This window comes from Agelaius tricolor, unplaced genomic scaffold, assembly GCF_023055355.1.
Source record: "Agelaius tricolor isolate 1412-34295 unplaced genomic scaffold, bAgeTri1.0.p SCAF_5, whole genome shotgun sequence".
In the NCBI taxonomy this organism is placed as follows: domain Eukaryota; kingdom Metazoa; phylum Chordata; class Aves; order Passeriformes; family Icteridae; genus Agelaius; species Agelaius tricolor.
The window spans coordinates 7944296-7961577 of record NW_027269265.1 but is presented as its reverse complement, the minus strand read 5'-3'; positions in this window follow the sequence as shown (position 1 = coordinate 7961577).

Below are 17282 nucleotides of genomic sequence, written 5' to 3'. Positions count from 1 at the left end.
GCCACTTATGCAGAAATGTAAATATTTTCTTCCTTTTTGTCTAGGTAATCTCAAATGCTTTTGTCATATTGAGACAAAAGACATTGCTGGTCCTATTGCAAAGGAAAAAAAAAGGTTGCAAGGTTGCACAGAACCTGCTCCAGCCTTGGGAAGATGCACAAACCTCTCAAGTGTTATGTATGCACATGGAAATTGCTGCTCTGGGCAGCAGGGCTTCCACATGATACTGTATTTTTCTTGATAGAAAGGAAGCTATATAGAGATGATAGTATACTTGACACCTGGATATTTCAGGCAGTCCTGCCCTGGGGTGCTTCTCTGAATCATCTGATCACAAATCACCTCAGCTGTAGCTCTCTGGGTGGAGAGGAAGAGTGATGATAGCATATGTCTTCTCCAAAGGTTACACCTGCCAGCCTGAAAGGCCTCCTGAAGATGCAGTAGCAGCTAGAGGTTACTCAGCTGCTCTCCACCTCTCACTTTCTCTTCTCCACATAAAGGGCAGCAGAGCAATTACTGAAGGAAAGGAAGGAGCAGCCTATGCCTGCACATGTGAGGATCCTATTATAGGAACATAAATCCTCAGTCAATGTCATTAAAATGCAGCCTGAAAAACACCAACTTTGACAAAGCTTGCTTTATTAGCACTATTTAATCACAGGAAGGTGCCTGGGTGCACACCTGACTGGGAAAATCTGTGTGGTGCCAGCAGTAGGTAAATCACACCCTGGACCCACAGTTAGAGACACCCCAGGATCCTGCTGCACCCAGGGGACATGAGCCTTCAGAGGACAGCCATCACCCTCCTCAGACACCTTTGGGGCAGAGAGGAGGTGGCAATCAGCTGGATGGAGGGTGCTGGAGCAAGGAGTCTGTTGTGAAGTGTCTGACAGGGCAGTGTGGCAGCCCTGATGGAGGAACACATGGAGGGAAGAGCATCATGTCCCAGTGATTGTGTGTACACACACCAGCCAGATGAGGGCTCTCTGGATACCTGGTGCAAGAAAGAAAAGCCATCAGGTCTTGTGAAATCATAAAGAGAAAGAAGAGTCAGGTCAGCCCCAGCAGAGCTGTGCAGTGAGGCATCACAGTGCAGCCCTGAGGAGGGGCAGAGGGAGGGCGGCAGCGGCGCCTGCTCGGCAGCTGGGAGGGTGAGAGAAGCTGCAAAGGTGAGTCTGAGAGGGAAAATGACTCACAGGTTTGACACATCAGACAAATGGCAAGCATAAATAACCACAAACACCCAGATGCTCGGAGCTGGGCAGCCACAGGAGATAGCCAGATTAGAAAATCTAAGTAAATGTGTGTGGGAGTGGATATGAGATCAGAGGAGCGGGGTCAGGCAAGCTCAAAAAGCAGGCTCTGGAAGTCTTCAGCATTCTATTGAGCTTGATCAGGAGAAAAGGAAGCCTTTGAAAGTGGTAAAGGGACAGGGGCATATAATACCATAGGCTGCGTGCAGAGAATAGCATGGCTTTGGCATAATGAAAATCGCTGTGCACCATTCTTCTCTCACTTAGCCTCGTTTAAACCATGAATAATGACATGGAAAACTACAACAGGTTATAGCCAGTGGGAGTGAGAGAAGAATCACATCCTTTTTGTTTAGAGAGAGAGGCCTGCAGGGAAAAAAAATGCAATAGAAGGAGATTTACAGTAGTCCAGAGGGAAAGCTATGCAGGAATTGCACAGGCAGTGCTGTGGCAAGGCACAGTCTGGAAGAGGAAGCAGATGTGCAAAGAAGGTTCATAAAAAATTAGGGGCAAGCAAAATTTGGTGTAGCTTCAGCTAGAGGGACAGCTTTGCCACATTCCCCAAATCACAAAACATCCTTTTCTGTCTAGAAATGTGAGCCCAGGGCTGGCTGTGCCTCACACATGGGTTCATGGCAGCTTCTTTGGAAGGCTTGGAAAGGGTGGCCAGTGCTTCCATCACCTCATCTTCTGGCTTCTGAATTACATGAAAAGGACAACTAAAAATAAAGCCAAACCCACCCATCACTGCCATGAAATCCACTGTTCTGGTCTCCACATGAGAGCAATGCAGATGGAGCAGGGCAGGCTGTGTGGGAGAGCTGTGGGGACCCTACTGATGGCTTTGGAATGTTGTCCCCATGTGGGAAAAGATTTATAAATTGAGAGCCCATTATCAAGGAAAGAAAGATCTCTAGAGGTGTTGTTGTCATTTTAGATGGAGCTTGCAGGGCAAGAGGTTACATGAGATCTCTTTTAACACAGCTAACAATAGCTTCATTTGTCACAAGGAAAAAAATTTAGTTATTGGGAGCCTATAATAGAATAGTTTGGGGGTGATAATTTTGTGCTGACAATCCTCTGATGCAATAGCAGAATTTCTAATTAAGAATGAATAAAAATATTTCTTGGGGATTGTAAATGAATCTCAGATCTTTGAACTGAGCAGGGTACATATTCTTGCTGTTTGTCATATTATACATATAAACTATCCTGCTACCACCATCCTCTCAGACTGAAAACACAGCCTAGCTGTGCTGTTTCTGCAAGAGAGGCAGCTTCTGTTTATTTCTCATTTAGGAAAAAAATGACTTTGATAGCAAGCAAGAGATTAGTGCGTGTTCCCGGATAGGAAGAATGGCAGTGGTGGAAAATATCCCCTATTCCCAAATGATAGGGATGAGTATATCTAATTAAAAAATAATCTTTTATTGTCTGCCAACTCAATCTAAGTTTCAATATACAAACCAGCAATTACAGGAAGTAGATAATCAGTTATGCATTTTAAAGACTTTCTGCTGAATTACATGTCCTTTAATTACATGTACATTTTTTTAAAACAAAAATTTGATTTCTTGGAAGTGAGGGAGAAGAAGTAACCAGACTAGGAATGGATTTACTCTATTCCTGTATATCTATGGCTAACAGAAATTATTTGGAGTAATAAAAGCTCAGCATCCTATTTTAAATCATGTGTCACAAATACCTCTAAGAAGTAACTTTCATTGCCCTGAGGCACCTCATGTCTTCTTGTTATCCTTCCAGTTTTTGAAGCATGAGCATGGTTGAATTTTAAGCACTGAAACCAAATGGTGAGAACTTTAAAGGTGTTGCTGGCACGTGTGTGTATGTAACAGAGGTTTTAGTTGGATACACATTTCTCTGTCATATATACATGGTTAATACACAACACTTGGTGCAGGGGTTTCTGTGCAGTGGTGTGCTTTTTTCAAAGTACATTAAGCATGCCAAAGCTGCAGGTAGTAAAACACAGGGTATGAATGTCAGGTTTAAAATATTCAGGAATGTAAGCTGAAGCAGGCACCCCTCTTACCACAAGCAAGGCTCAGGAGTCAATGTCACTCTGGCAGCACACATTTCTGCCACCAGCACCACTCCAGTTCTCATTAAAACTCACTCCAGTGTTGGTCAGAAGGAACTCTGGGCTGGCTGTGTGCTGGCTTTCAGGCACACCAGGCCTCCAAAGTATAAAGGGGCAAATGGAAAAAGGTGATGGGGGCCTTACAAATTGGGCAATTTGCTGATTACCTGCTGCTGATGCATGTTGTTATTTCAGTCTCTTAAGAAGCACTGCTGAGTATTGTTAGATCCCCACATCTTCTCCATGCTGTCTGCCCCGTCTCACAATTCCCTTCCATAAAGCTTGTGACTCTCTTCCATAAATCAGATTCTTTACCAGTGACAGGCATCACTACAGCTTCCTCCAAACAGATTTTTGCTGCAGGCACTGGCTCTTTCTCCAAGGGTGCCACTCCCTGGCACTGATTAGCTCTAAATCTAGCAGGAGCTTATAAAGGCTTAAACATCAAATTTGGTCTTCTGCTTTTTTTAGAATTTTGGGTGGCTTTTTGGTTGAAGGACTTTTTTTTAAGGCAAAATAACCCATATATCTGCAAACACTACTGGCTCTGCTTGCATCACCAGCAAGCTCAGAAAATGTGTTGCCCTTCTGCAGTGCTCAGCACTGAACATGTTTCTGCTCTCCAGGACAGGCTGTGAGCTGCAGAGAACAGGTCTCTTTCAGTGGCCATCTCCTGGCAGCATGCTTGGATGAGAAAGTCAAAGGGGTGACAAGATTCTGGAGAATTGCTCTGGTACAGGACCTGTGGATGTGACATTCCCAGCTCCTCTGGTGCAGGAGGTAGGGGCAGGACACAGGCTTCAGGCCAGGAACATGCTAATGCTGATTTATGGCTCCAGCAGGAGGAGAGGAATCTGCTTGCTTCATATCCAAGCCTCCCACCTTTGAGCAATCACACCCACTCAGGTGTGAGGAGATAAAAAAAAATATTCAAAGCCACTTCTTTTGAATTTCAGGGTAAGGGACTACCAACTTCCATGGAAATGTCACACTTATAAGAAGAATTATGTTCATCACATACTGCTGGAGGAAAAATTGTCAGCATCCCACTACACTTGTGTCTACCCTGCTCAAGTGTGAGAGATCAGATTGGCTCAGCTCACTTATCCTGCCTAATTGGATGCAATTATTGACTTCCTGCAATTTGGTGTTTTATTGGGATTTTGTTTTGCGGAGGGATTTGGGTTTGGCAGACAGCAGCTAGCAGTGCTGCTGTGTTTTGGTTCTCCTGGACAGCTGAAAAGGGGCAATGCACTAGCCAATGTCTGGGCAGCCTTTTCTCCAAAGGTGCAGAAATTCAAAGGGCCTGCCTGCAAAGGGCTCTATTTTCAGCTGTTGCTGGTGCATCTTGTGTAACAGGAAAGGGCATTAGTGTTTGGTCTTTATTTATCCTTCATTAAGACATTGTGCATTCAAGTTATTACCCAGATGTATTTTAATATATGTAACTCTCATTCTCTGAGGCCAGTATCTGTCCTTTGATGGACACTCCTCTCTCAGCATCTCAGGAGATATTAACTATAGCACCATTTTCCTTTGAAGTCAGCCTGTGCACCACATTCCAAGTATAGCTGCAACAATCATTTTAATGTGCCAAACAGCACTTTAAACCTTGCCTTGTCAGATTTTACTCCTCCAGCTTCTAAAATCAGTCACTTTTACCTTCTTGCAATTTATTTTCTGTGGGAGAGATTTTTCCCAAAAGAGACAGGACTCATTAAGGAAAATCTGCCAAGTCCCCTTTCCTAAGCAGTCACCTTTTTCTCCAAGGGTTCTCCCATTGCCCCCAGTCAGGCACTATCATTGCAAATAACCAGGCACATCACAGGTGTAAAAAGGACATTTCAGTTCAAAGAGGAGTTTTTGGTCATGAACACAGCAGTGTCCAAGCAGACTCCAGCTGTTGTTGCAGTTCAGCAATGCAGGGTGATATCCTGCAGAAACTATAACAGATCCTCCTCCATTATCTCCTCTTGGATTAGGAATAGGATTCTACATTGCCTCCAAAAAAATCAAATTTTGTTGGTTTTGGGTTTGTTTTTTTTTTTTTTTCCCTAGGAAACTACCACACATTTCATCCACTAGCAGGAAGAAATCATTTCAAAATGGGCAACACACCCTTTTTTCAGTATTCAGCTCAGGAAAGGACATTTAATTCTTGTCCATGCAATTTCTCTTTCTGTCCCCTTCATGAGGAGAAGTTGGGTACACTCCAAACAGATGCCTGAGCCCAGGCCATTGCATCAGCACCACAGAAACTGCTGGGGTCTGTGGCATTGTCAGGTACCAGCACAGCCAGCTCCATGGATCTGCAGGAAATGCAGACACTGAAATTTTAAATGAGAATGGGAAGAAACTATATTTTCAGCACAACATAAAAGCACTCTAACATACACACATTCCTTGAGAAATAACTAGTTAAAATGCAGTTTAAAAAGAACATGTTTTGTCTAAAGCCATATAAATAAGTTATTTGGTCATATTCTCTGGCCTCAGCTTTACAAGAGGTCAAGGTAAAGAACATAATAGTCCCCAGTGGCTGTGAAAATCTGTGAGTATATGGTCATTTGCAGTTTTCAGCATTCTCTGAAAAATTTATTCCAGCCTCTACGTTACATCTAGGTAACATGACTGATTATGAGTGAAAAAAGTCTTCAATGAACAGAGTAATCAATAGAGTAGTTGATGCAAAGGGGTTTTCTGGGAGTAACAAGATACATTTCTCACAAAGGAAACAAGAGCATGGCTGCTTTTCCCCAGGGTTCCTGCATTAGTTAATGTGTTCTTATTACAGTGATGATGACAGTGCTGTATGGCAAAGTTGTATAAGTATCAGGACAAACAGCAAGAAGAAAATGCATTTTATCAGACATCAGGAATTGCCTCTTAGGACTGGACAGTGGTTTGTGGCCCTCAGCAGTGATGTGCTGAAGTGAGACACAAATTGCTGGTGTCTCTCTCCTGGAAGAAAGGAAAACCTCCAGGAGCCACAGCAGGCTGCAGTGCTGGGTTTCCTCTCCAGCCATTCTCCTGTCCTGACAACCAGCCAGGATGTCACCTCCTGCTTGTCCCCAGTCTCCACAGGGGCAAAACTCTGATGACAAAGAGTATTTCCTCCCCTTCTGTCCCCCATGGTGGCCTCAGTCTTACCTGAATTCTCTGTGGAATGGTGCAGAATCACCTACAAGAGTCACACTGGTTGCTTACAGCAGCTTTAACTTTCCATGCTAGGACTCTGATACCAATGTGTAGGGAGAGGATTGTCCTTAGTATAAAACCATAGCTGGAATTATGTATATTTTGATTGGTCACCTGAGTTCTTTAAATCTTAAAAGCTTGCAAGTCTTAATTGCAGTCCCCACCTGTTTCTGTCATGGTTGCTGTTTTTCCTCTCAGTCCAAGGGGCCCAGGTCTCTGTCCCTCATCTCTGGCCAGGACAGAAGTGATCACAAGGTTGTCCAAACAAGATGGGAAATTTGCCTGTTCTAGGTTGTTAATTCACTCCCTTTTGCCTTGCACTAGCCCACCAAATCTGCTGCAATTGTGTGCTCAACCCACACTTAGCATTCTTTTGGTTTCAACTGCAAAGTCTTTGGGGCAGAAGCCACATGGCCCCATCCAGGAAGGATTTTAATCCTTCTGCCTACATTAGCCAAGAAACTCACATGAAATCAAGAGGAAATTATTTATCCCACATACATCTATACCAAGGTTCTACCACTGTCACCCAAATACTGTTTTTAGAGCTGGGTCACTGGCCTAACATGACTGTGGTGACAAACCAGGCTTGCAGCTGTGGGGTTACTTAAAGCACACTCTCCAGTTATGGTGGCTGCCAAATCATGAATAATTTACCACCTTATGTCAGAGTGCTTGAATCTGTGCACCATAATTGCAGATGATGTCAGCTCTGGGATTTGTCCTCAGAGGCTAAAAGCCACTGTAGAGCCATTGTCTCTTGTGGCATTTTTCAGCTCCTAAAGCAACAAGTAATGCAGAAGCATAGGTCAGAAAATGACAACCTGTAATTAATATCCCACATGCAGTCAAAATGCTGTGAGAAGGATGGAGAGCAGCTGATTTCCAGTCATGCAAGTTTGAGCTCAGCAGCAGTTCAGATCAGCTGTAGCAGGCAAAGGATTCCATTTCTGGTGAAAAGAGCTCTGGTTAGAGTGACAAGAATCGCAGGAATGGCAGGAATTTGTGTCACTTTGACCAGACAGAAACTCCTTGCCCAAGCAGCTCCCCACTTCTGGGCTGGAAATCTGCCTGTGCTCTACAGGAACAGCAGGCACAGGGTCACAGCCAGGGAAGGGGCACTGCAGGGTCCTGATTCCCTTTTCTGAAAAGGAGCCATTCCTAGAAATGCTGACAGCCAGAACATGAATGCAGTGCTTTTCAATGTACAAGAAGGAAGGAGACAAATTTCCCGTATTCTTTTTCCCTTTTCTTTCAGAGTTCTGGTTTCAGAGTACAATGCTGATGCCAGGGCTAGGAGTAGAGAGAGAGGACAAGGGACTGGAGAGACAGGAGGAGGACACTCATGCACAACTGGTGATCAAGGCACACAGCTGGGAAAATGCTCCTCCTTGTATCTAACATGCATCTCTCTTTATTTTGTCGTTTATTTGGATTAAATCATTCTTTATTGCATTGCTTGAGATGTACCAATATACAGCACAGTAGTAAGAAGCTCAGTTAAAGCCTTTGGAAGCCTTTGGCTTGAGCTTCTCTTTATTTTTTCCAAGGAATGACAAGGATGCCACCACCCTGCATGTTCTGACATGACAGATCTTCCCCAGAACTACAACCCAGAACAACAGACTGAGTCATGCCCAAGAGGGCTCCCCACAGAAATTCCCAGCAGGCTGGGCTGCCTGGCCTCCCCTCCCAGCCCATGGCATTGTAAAGAGCACCCTGGTGTGTGCTGGTTCTTCAAGCTGCCCTCATGGGGCCAGGCACGGTCTGTGCGTGCCATAAAACACAGGGATGGTTCCACCCAAACTGAGGACACCAGGCTCAGCCTGCAGCTGGCATTTGTCACCAACCTGCAGCTGGTTTGGATGGGTGAAGGTTTGGCTCAGCACAGTTCACCATGGATTTGCCTGTTGCCTCAAGCAGCTTCCAGAGGAGTGACACAAAAATGCTAACTAATGTTACAGCCAGGAGAGAAGAAAGTTTTGTCAGATCCCCAGAATGCCCCACACCAGGTCTCTGTAAGGAACAGGGCTGGGACACTGCTCACTCCAGAGCTCTGGAACAGAGTGTCAGTTCAGCAGGGATTTTATTCTAACATCACTTTTCTTCCTAGTGGAACTACTCTGGGCACAGGCAGCTGGTTTCCATACAGCTTTACATTTACGAGTAATCAAATAGCAGACCCTGTTAATTACCTGTCCCCATTCAAAGGAAAGTGCAGTTTAAAGGCTTCAGTTATGCTCCAGCAGCTGCATTAATGTCACAAGGCTTTATTGCAATGAAAATCCAGGAGCTGGTGCTCCAGCCCTGCACAGAGTTCCTACATGACACCTGTAAAGGGCCAGGAAATAGCCAAAAGAAATACCAGGATGGGAAAAGGGAAAAGTCCTGATTTCAGGGAGGGCAGAGTTAATTTTTGTCAGTAGTGGTTACAGTGCTATGTTTTGGAGTCAGAATGAGAATGGTGCTGATAACACACCAATGTTTTGGTTTTTGCTAAGTCAAGTTTATCTCGAGTCGAGGACTCTTTTCATTTTCCTTTCCCATGCTCTGCCAGTGAGGAGGTTCCCAAAAAAACTGAGAGGGAACCTGGGAGAGGCAGGTGACCTGAACTGACCAGAGGGACATTCCACACCCCACAACACCGTGCCCAGTATATAAACTGGGGGGAGGTACCCTGACAGAGCCAACCTGGGTTCAGGAAGGGGGATCTGACACTGGCCAGTGGGTGGTGAGCAACTGCATTGTATGTCACTTGTTTTTTCCCTTATTATTATCATTTGCCATTGTCATTTTATTTTATTTTCAATGTTCTTATCTCAACATGCATGTTTTACTTTGATTCTCCCCTCCATTTCAGTGGGGTGGGGGAGAGGAGAAGGGGGAGGTTGAGCAAAAAGCTGTGTGGTGCTTCATCTCCAGCTGGGCTTAAAACATCATCAGGGGGAGACTTTTCTTGCACAGCTCTGAGCTATTTTGTTTTTCTTGACGTGGAAGAAAATGGGGGGTGTCCTGTGGTGCAGTTATTCTGGACTACTAGCAGTGAAGGGAAGGAAGCCCTTTAATCCAGAGCTTCAAAGCACTTTGGGGTCATTTGAACAAGGGGAAAAGGGTAGGTTAAAGTCTCAGAGAAGGCAAAGAGACTAAAATTAACTGATGCAAAAATTAAGGGGGTAAAATTAACTCGTGCAAAAAATAAAAAAAGCAGCCATGAATGAAGCCCAAGGAGCAAAACTCCTCTGGGAATCCTGGCCTTGGGCTCCTAACGGAGCAGAGGAGCAGAATGACCACAAGGAAGGTGTCCCCTGAAGAGGATGGAGCCAACTCACCTGACAGAGCAGTGCAGGAGGCTCTGATAATACCCTGACCAAGGGACCTGCACAGAGACCTCCCTCTTAGAGAGGTTTGCAAGGGAACAGTCACTGGGAAAGAGCTTTGCCCTGTCCTCCCCCGCAGTAACTGGGATCACGACCCCCAGGTTATTCCCATTGCCACTGTTCACACTCCAGATAGGAACTTGTCTCCCCAGGGTGCTTCCATGGAGGGGTGAATACTGCTGCAGCTCCTAGCTCCATCCCAGAACTTCATTCTCTGCTGGGCACCATAAAAAGAGTTTTAATTTTAGGAATTCCCTGCGTGCGGTCGGACTGAGAGTCAGCAAAGGGGCAAGAGAGGGGTGGTTATTTGCTTATTTTTATTGAAAGCCTAATTTTCTGTGGAATGTTCTGTCTTCCTGTGTTTTCTAATATGAAAAATTACTCTCCTCAGAGCAAAATGTTGCTTTTTGTCAGAAATAGAAACTCTCCAAAAACATCTCCTGAAAAACAATAAAAAGAGGTGCTCTTTTGGCTGGAAACAGCAACATTCAACATATTCTGGCATTTCAAAGTGAAATATCTCAGAGTTTGGAAACAAGAATAACCCACCTCAAGCCACTGCTGTGCCCATGGGAACTGTAGTGTGAGCTCCTCAGATCCACAGAGGTGTCCATACACCAGGCTACACTGTCTCCTCCTGGAGGCCTTGCAGCTTCCCATGGAGGAATCTCAATGAGGCATCAGGAAAAGGCCAAAGAACAGAGACCATGGCATGGCCTGAGACAAAGCTGTGACTCTTATAAGCCACCATGTGAGCAGGCAATCTCCACTGAGTTGCCAAAGCACAACTTTTGGCTTGGTTTGGCTCAACTCCAAATGAAATATTTTGGTTTTGGTTCTTAGGGAACTTTGATTTTCAGAAAAAAAAAAAAAAAAAGACTTCTAGGGTTTTCAATAGTCAATAGTATCCCATGGCAACCTTTAAAGAGAAAAATATTTTCATTCTCATTTACATTTTCATCATGATAAATAAACAGATACACTGGCAACCTGTCTTTCCACACCTTTCAAGGGAATGGACCTCAGGGCAGGGCCTCAGGGAGCAAAGTCCCTCCCACTGCAGGAGAAGATCAGGTTCAAGGCCACCTGAGGAATATAAACACACACAAGCCCATGGGATCTGATGGGATGAATCCCAAAGTCCTGGAGGAATTGGCTGATGTAGTTACCAAGACACTCTCTGTGATATTCGAAAAGCCACAGCACTCAGGTGAAATTCCTGGTGACTGGGAAAGGGGAGAACATTGAACTCATCTAAAAAAAAAAAGGGTGGAAAGGAAGGCTCTGGGAACTCTGACCTGTCAGCCTCACCTCTGTGCCTGGGAAGGCCATGGAACAGATCCTCCCCAAAGCTCTGCTAAGGACATGGAGAACTGGGGGGTGACCTGGGGCTGCCAGCACAGCTGCACCAAGGGCAGGTCCCACCAACCCTGGGGCCTTCTAGGATGGGAAGTGAGATAGGAGCCTCCTCGAGCCGGGTCTCATAAGATCTGTTTCACACCCAAGATAGCTCAGCTACCTTTGGAGGCATAAAATCAGCAGGATGGCTTCTGTTGCAGTGCTGGAAACGAAAAGTTTTAATAAAAGGCAAAATAAAAAAACTCTTTGCAGAGAAAAACTGAGCCAGGTGCAAGAGGTTCTTGCTCCTGGTAAAACACCTCACAAAAGCCATTAGTTTCTTTGTTCTCTTCTTTTTCTAGTAAATTGCCCAGGTGGGACTTTTTGGCTCCTGTCCTATCCTTAAGTTTGGGGTGAAGTCCCCCAGGTCTATGAGATGCCTTTTTCACCTAATCTAGAAGAGAAACTTCTGGGCTTATTTCCTTTTTAAGAGGACAAAGGATAGTTTTGTCCCTCCATCACCTGGGGGCACATTCCTACAGGGAAGAGTTACAGATGTCATTTATCTGGACTTCTGTAAAGCCTTTGACATGGTCCCACACATACTCACATCTCAATATTGAAGAGACATGGATTTGATGGATGGACCGTTTGGTGGACAAGGAATTGGTCAGAAGGTGCCATTCAGAGAGTCATGGTCAACAGCTCAATGTCCACATGCAGACCAGTGACAAGTGATGTCCCTCAGGGGTCCATACTGGGACCAGTACCACCCAACATCCTCAAAGACACAGACAGTGGGATCAAGGACACCCTCAGCAAGTTTACAGGTGACACCAAGCTGAGTGGTGCTGTTGGCACAGCTGAAGGACAGGATACCATCCAGAGGGACCTGGACAAGCTTGAGAATTGCATGGGAATCTCATCAGGTTGAACCAGACCAAGTGCAAGGTGCTGCACTGGGACAGGGAAGCTCCTGTATCAATACAGGATTTGGGGAGGGAGGGGTTGAAAAGAGCCCTGCAGAGAGTGACTTTGGGCTGCTGGTGGATGAAAGCTGGACATAGTCAAGAGTGTGTGCTCAGCCCAGAAAGCCAGACATATCCTGGGCATCATCCAGAGCAGCAGGGGCAGGTGTAGGGAGGTGATTCTGCCCTCCTGCTCTGCACCCATGAGACCTCACACGGGGCACTGCATCCTCAGCACGGTAAGGGTTTGCACCTGTTGGAGCTGGTCCAGAGAAGGCCCAAAAAATGATCAAGGGATGGATCACCTCTTCTATAAGGAAAGGCTGAGAGGGGTGGGGTTGTTCAGTCTGGAGAAGAAAAGGCTCAGGGAGACTTGAATTCAGTCTTTCAATACTTAAAGCCACATCAAGAGCCATTCATGTCAGCAAGGACAGCAACTTCAACAGTTTTGAACAGATAGTGCTTTAGTTTGCAATGAAAACCCTTCATTGAGCTTCCACAGTTAACCCAGGCAATCTAACCCAGTCCTTAACTACCTTTACATCAGGAAGTTTTTCCTAATGCCTTAATGAAATTTCCCTTGCTAAACTTTAAGCCCATCACCTCCTTTTCTGTCTTCTTTGGAGAACAGACTGCCTGTTCTGCTCTGCAGCTTCTTGTTGCACACCTGAAGATCACTGAATCACACACCAATCTGCTCTTCTCTGAACTAAGCATACCCAAATTTTTTCAGAGTCATGTTTTCAGTTTTCTGACCTACCTTGCTTCTGTTGATCTACATTTTTCATGGAGTGTAGTGTCCAAAATCAGATATGATATCCCACCTGAGGCTTAAAGTGGGCTTTCTTATGGAGAAGAATGTCTCACCTCTGTTAGTTTTCAAGTAAGTTCTTGTTTCAGCCCCTAACACTAGCCAAGATTATGATATTATCATTAATTCTTCATCTTTATAAGATAAATCCTCAAGAAATTCCAGAAGCTCAGATGGTGTGACCTTAATCAATGAAAATGCACTTTGTCTTTCTAACAGAGTAGCACAAGATGGCTAAAACCTCTTAATATTCAAGACTTGACAGTCTGTTTATGTTCTGTGATTGGAATATTTTTCTTTGTCAATAAGATGAGCAAATTTACAGCTCACGATACTGAGAGGAGCCTGGAAACCCTTTGGCACTTTTAATCGTCGAGGTTTACTCTTGGAAGTAGAGTGGGTTTTTTAAACCATCTAAATATATCCTCTTAATTATTAGTCTGACTGTTACATGCCTCAGAATGTAAGGGCTTAAATCCCCACATCTAATTAAAGCTGTGCATGGAGAGGAAGCCAGCAGACTAGGAGGGAGCAGTCCATCTTTGCAACAACTAGCAACTTGCTGTTTTCCCTATTTTTGAAACAAACAAAGTGGTCTTTTAAAGATGAAGTAGAGGAAAACAAGTGTGGTTTGTACCAGTCCTACCACTCAGTGGTGAAACTAATTACAGAAGAAAGCAGAACCAGACAACTAATACAGCACATTTGCAGCCATGAGGAATAAGTGACAAACATTTGCTGTGATCAAACCAATAACTTAAAGTGCACTTTACAAATATTTCTTATTCATCTCTAATTCCGGAAGCCCTTCTTTTCCCCTGTTGTGCTAATTGTCTTATATCCAAGGCCTCTGGCCCCCTGCCAGATATTTGCTGTTCTCTGAAAGGCTTCTCTATTCTAGAAGATAAATGCCAGCCCAGCATGGAAATCATTTAGCAGCCAAAGAACTGATGGATTTCCAGTTTTGTTTCACTGTACTTCAGGACTATTGTAGCTCTAAATACTGTCTGTCTTTTTGGTAATAGGTGTTGGTTTTTTTAACACCACTGATGTTTGGTGGCAGTTTCAATAGAAGGGAATATCAAAAGAATTTTAAATAGAATATTCAAGCTTAGAAAGTGGGGGGGGGGGGTTTGTGACTTTGAAAAGAAACACTGCTTTCAGATCAAAGTTCCCAAACAAGGTTTTGGCTGGAAGATTAAAATAAATGAACCCTGACTAAATAAATTAGGTGTTGGGATTTTTAAATGTCATCTGCAAAACTCAACATAGCACAGCATTGACTTCAAGCCTTCTAAGTTCAAGCATGTTATATATTCATGAAGCAATTCAGGAGGCAACCTGCCCCTGAATTTTCTCTGGCCATACAGTCCTGCTGGATTTTTGCCTGGCCCAGGACAGCAGCACAATCATGATCTGAAAATGCTCTTCAAAAACTGGTAGAGGAAAAACAAAGATTAACCTTAGCTATCCACTCTCTCAAGTTCTCAGCTATGTGCTATTTCCATTGCAGGATCTTTTGCCCACAGTCCATTTCCCTTTGCTCATCAACCACCTCCCTCAAGGGAAGAAGCACAAGTCATTTAGGCCTCAGCAAGTCACGAGAGAAGGTGTCCTTCCCAAGAAAGTAACAAGTTCCCATGAAGGTAACAAGTTCCATGTTGATAATGACTGATACAAAGAACTTGGAGAAAGTCATTCTCTGCTGGGAAACTGGAGTGTTTGGGAATTGAAACTCCCTTCTTCCTTCAGTGCAGCATTAGCTGAACCTTTAAACTGATTTTTAAAGATCAGTACTGAATGTCCTTTCCCTCACTGGTCTCTAGCACAGCTTCCCTGCCCACACCCCTCCAGCCCAGGGAACGGGCTGAGCTCCAGTTGCAAGCATCTGCCTCTGTATGTACTTTTGGGCTTTTTCCTTTATTATTTGAGCCTCTCTCCTGTGCTGAGTGATAATGAACTCCCATTCATTGACTGTGTGCCGATGAGGACATCTTCACATCTCTCTGCAAACAGGCAATTGTGTGCCATCAGCACTACATGTCATTGTGATGCAGCTACAGTCCTTCAGCCCTTTCCTGTACTTTGATCAGCAAAGATTAATTACCCTCGACTGAATTATTAGTGGTGATTAAACCTAACAGAAAATAAATGGAACTGCAGTATTACTGGGTTATAATTTTACCAGTGTGGTCATTTGCAAGCAATTTCCTTATGCACAATTTTTTTCTTAATCATTATTCTCTAAGAGTTTTTCTATCATGTATTAATTAGGAGGAGACAGCCAGTACACAATGCCACATTGTACATTACATGACATATGCAAATCATATGCAAAGCCCACATACAGCTCTATGTACAAAGCTCAAGCTGACTTGGTCAAAACTTTAATTGAAGTCAGTGGAGGTTTGCTCGTGGTGGAGTGTGATCTTTGTACATGCAGCTGTACATGAGCTTTGCATATGATTTGCATATGTCAGGTCATCTTGACCCAAGATTTGATCAGTTGGTTTACAGGGTCAACTTCTATTAAAACTACAACTTACAGTGATTTCCTGTGAATTCTGAATGTGATAAATATTAAATAAGGAACTTATTTAATAGCACAATGGACTTAGGCAGGAGCCTTACTTTGGTCTTCCTCAGAGACTTCACGCTGCTCTCCACATCACTCTGCTCACATCCTGCCCAGGCAGAGAGTGCAGAGGCAGACTCAGGAAGGTGAGCAGGGATAAATGGCACCCTGAGCACTGCCACTGTTAACTTCCCTCCAAGGCTAGCTCAGCTCTCATATATGAAATTATATGAAATATATTTCATATAATATAATAAATATAATTAATATAATAAATATAAGTAATATCACATATATTATGAAATATAAGCTCCTGGCTTTTACTTTGGCTCTTCTGTAGGACCAGGTGTTCTCAGAGGTTTTGTTACCAGAAGAGCTCTGTACCACTTGTTACCTCTAAAGCATCTAGGATTTACCTTCCATTGCAGGGACAGCATTTTATTGCTAATTGTACTCTTTTCTCTTCCAATTCATCAGTTGAAAAGAAAAAAAAGATTGAAAAATTTTGTTTTGCAACACCCTCCCTCACTGCCCATATCAACCCAAGAGGCAAATAAATTTTTTCACCCCAGGTTTCTCATTAGCCAGCCAATAGTCCCTGGAAAGAGAAGGAATTGCTGGAACAAGCCTTCTTTTACATAATGACAGTCCATAATTTTGCAGTCTGAGCAAGTCTTGGTTTTGGCTTGAACCATAAGGTCACTCATTAATTAGCCCAATCCCCTTCTTCAGCCAGACTTTTGCTTGTTCACAACAACTGTTTGCTCAAATGTTTTTGCTGCCTTATTCTGAAGCAATTCTGGTGGCAGGCTGTGAGTGCTGTGGTGAGCAGGGTGGTTTTAAACTCCTCTGTTGTAACTCCAGCCTGGAAGCGCCCTCAGAGCACCACTTAATGGTCTCCCACAGGCTGCACCATTACCTGTGAGGACAGAGCTCCTGCAGTGGCCTTGGCTCCAGAGCCAGAAATAACCAGCAAAGATTTTTTTTTTTTCTCTGAGCAGAAAATCTCTACTCTAAACCAGAAAACAAGTTGCTTTTTATAAGATTGTAATAAGGTCAATAAGAGGCCTTCCAAGGCAATACTCTGTCTCCTGCAGTGACCAGTAGTAAACACTCAGGGAAGAGAGGGGCTTGGGGGTTTTGATTTTTAACTCTTCTTTGGCAGGAGAAGTAATTCACAATACCTGAACTAATACAAATATTTTCCTCATGTTTCTGGCAAGGGCTGTACAACATGCAATCAGTAGGAATTACTTGCTTTTTCTGACTTCCAGAGCTGCAGAAAAAGCTCCTGCTCTGTGATTTTGTTCAGGCTTTTCTTTTCCATCCCTGAGATCCCTCAGCTCCTGAGCCATCTCTCCCTTCCTGACAGGCATCCTGTACAACATGCATGCAGTCACAGCAGGCCTTATTGTGGGATTCTAAAACCCAGAGTCCAGCTATAAAATTTTGCCATATAACTCTTCCATTATTTGGGAAACCAGCTACAGGATCAGCTTTTATTCAGTGAAATCCACACTACAGCCTTATAATTTTAGTGTCACGAGAAAGAACATGTTTTGTAAAACTGCGGGGGAAGACAAGTGCCAAAAGGGACCCTTTCATTTGATGGTCTAGTGTGTAAATCAGCCCTGTATTTGTTAAAATGCTCAGATAAGTAA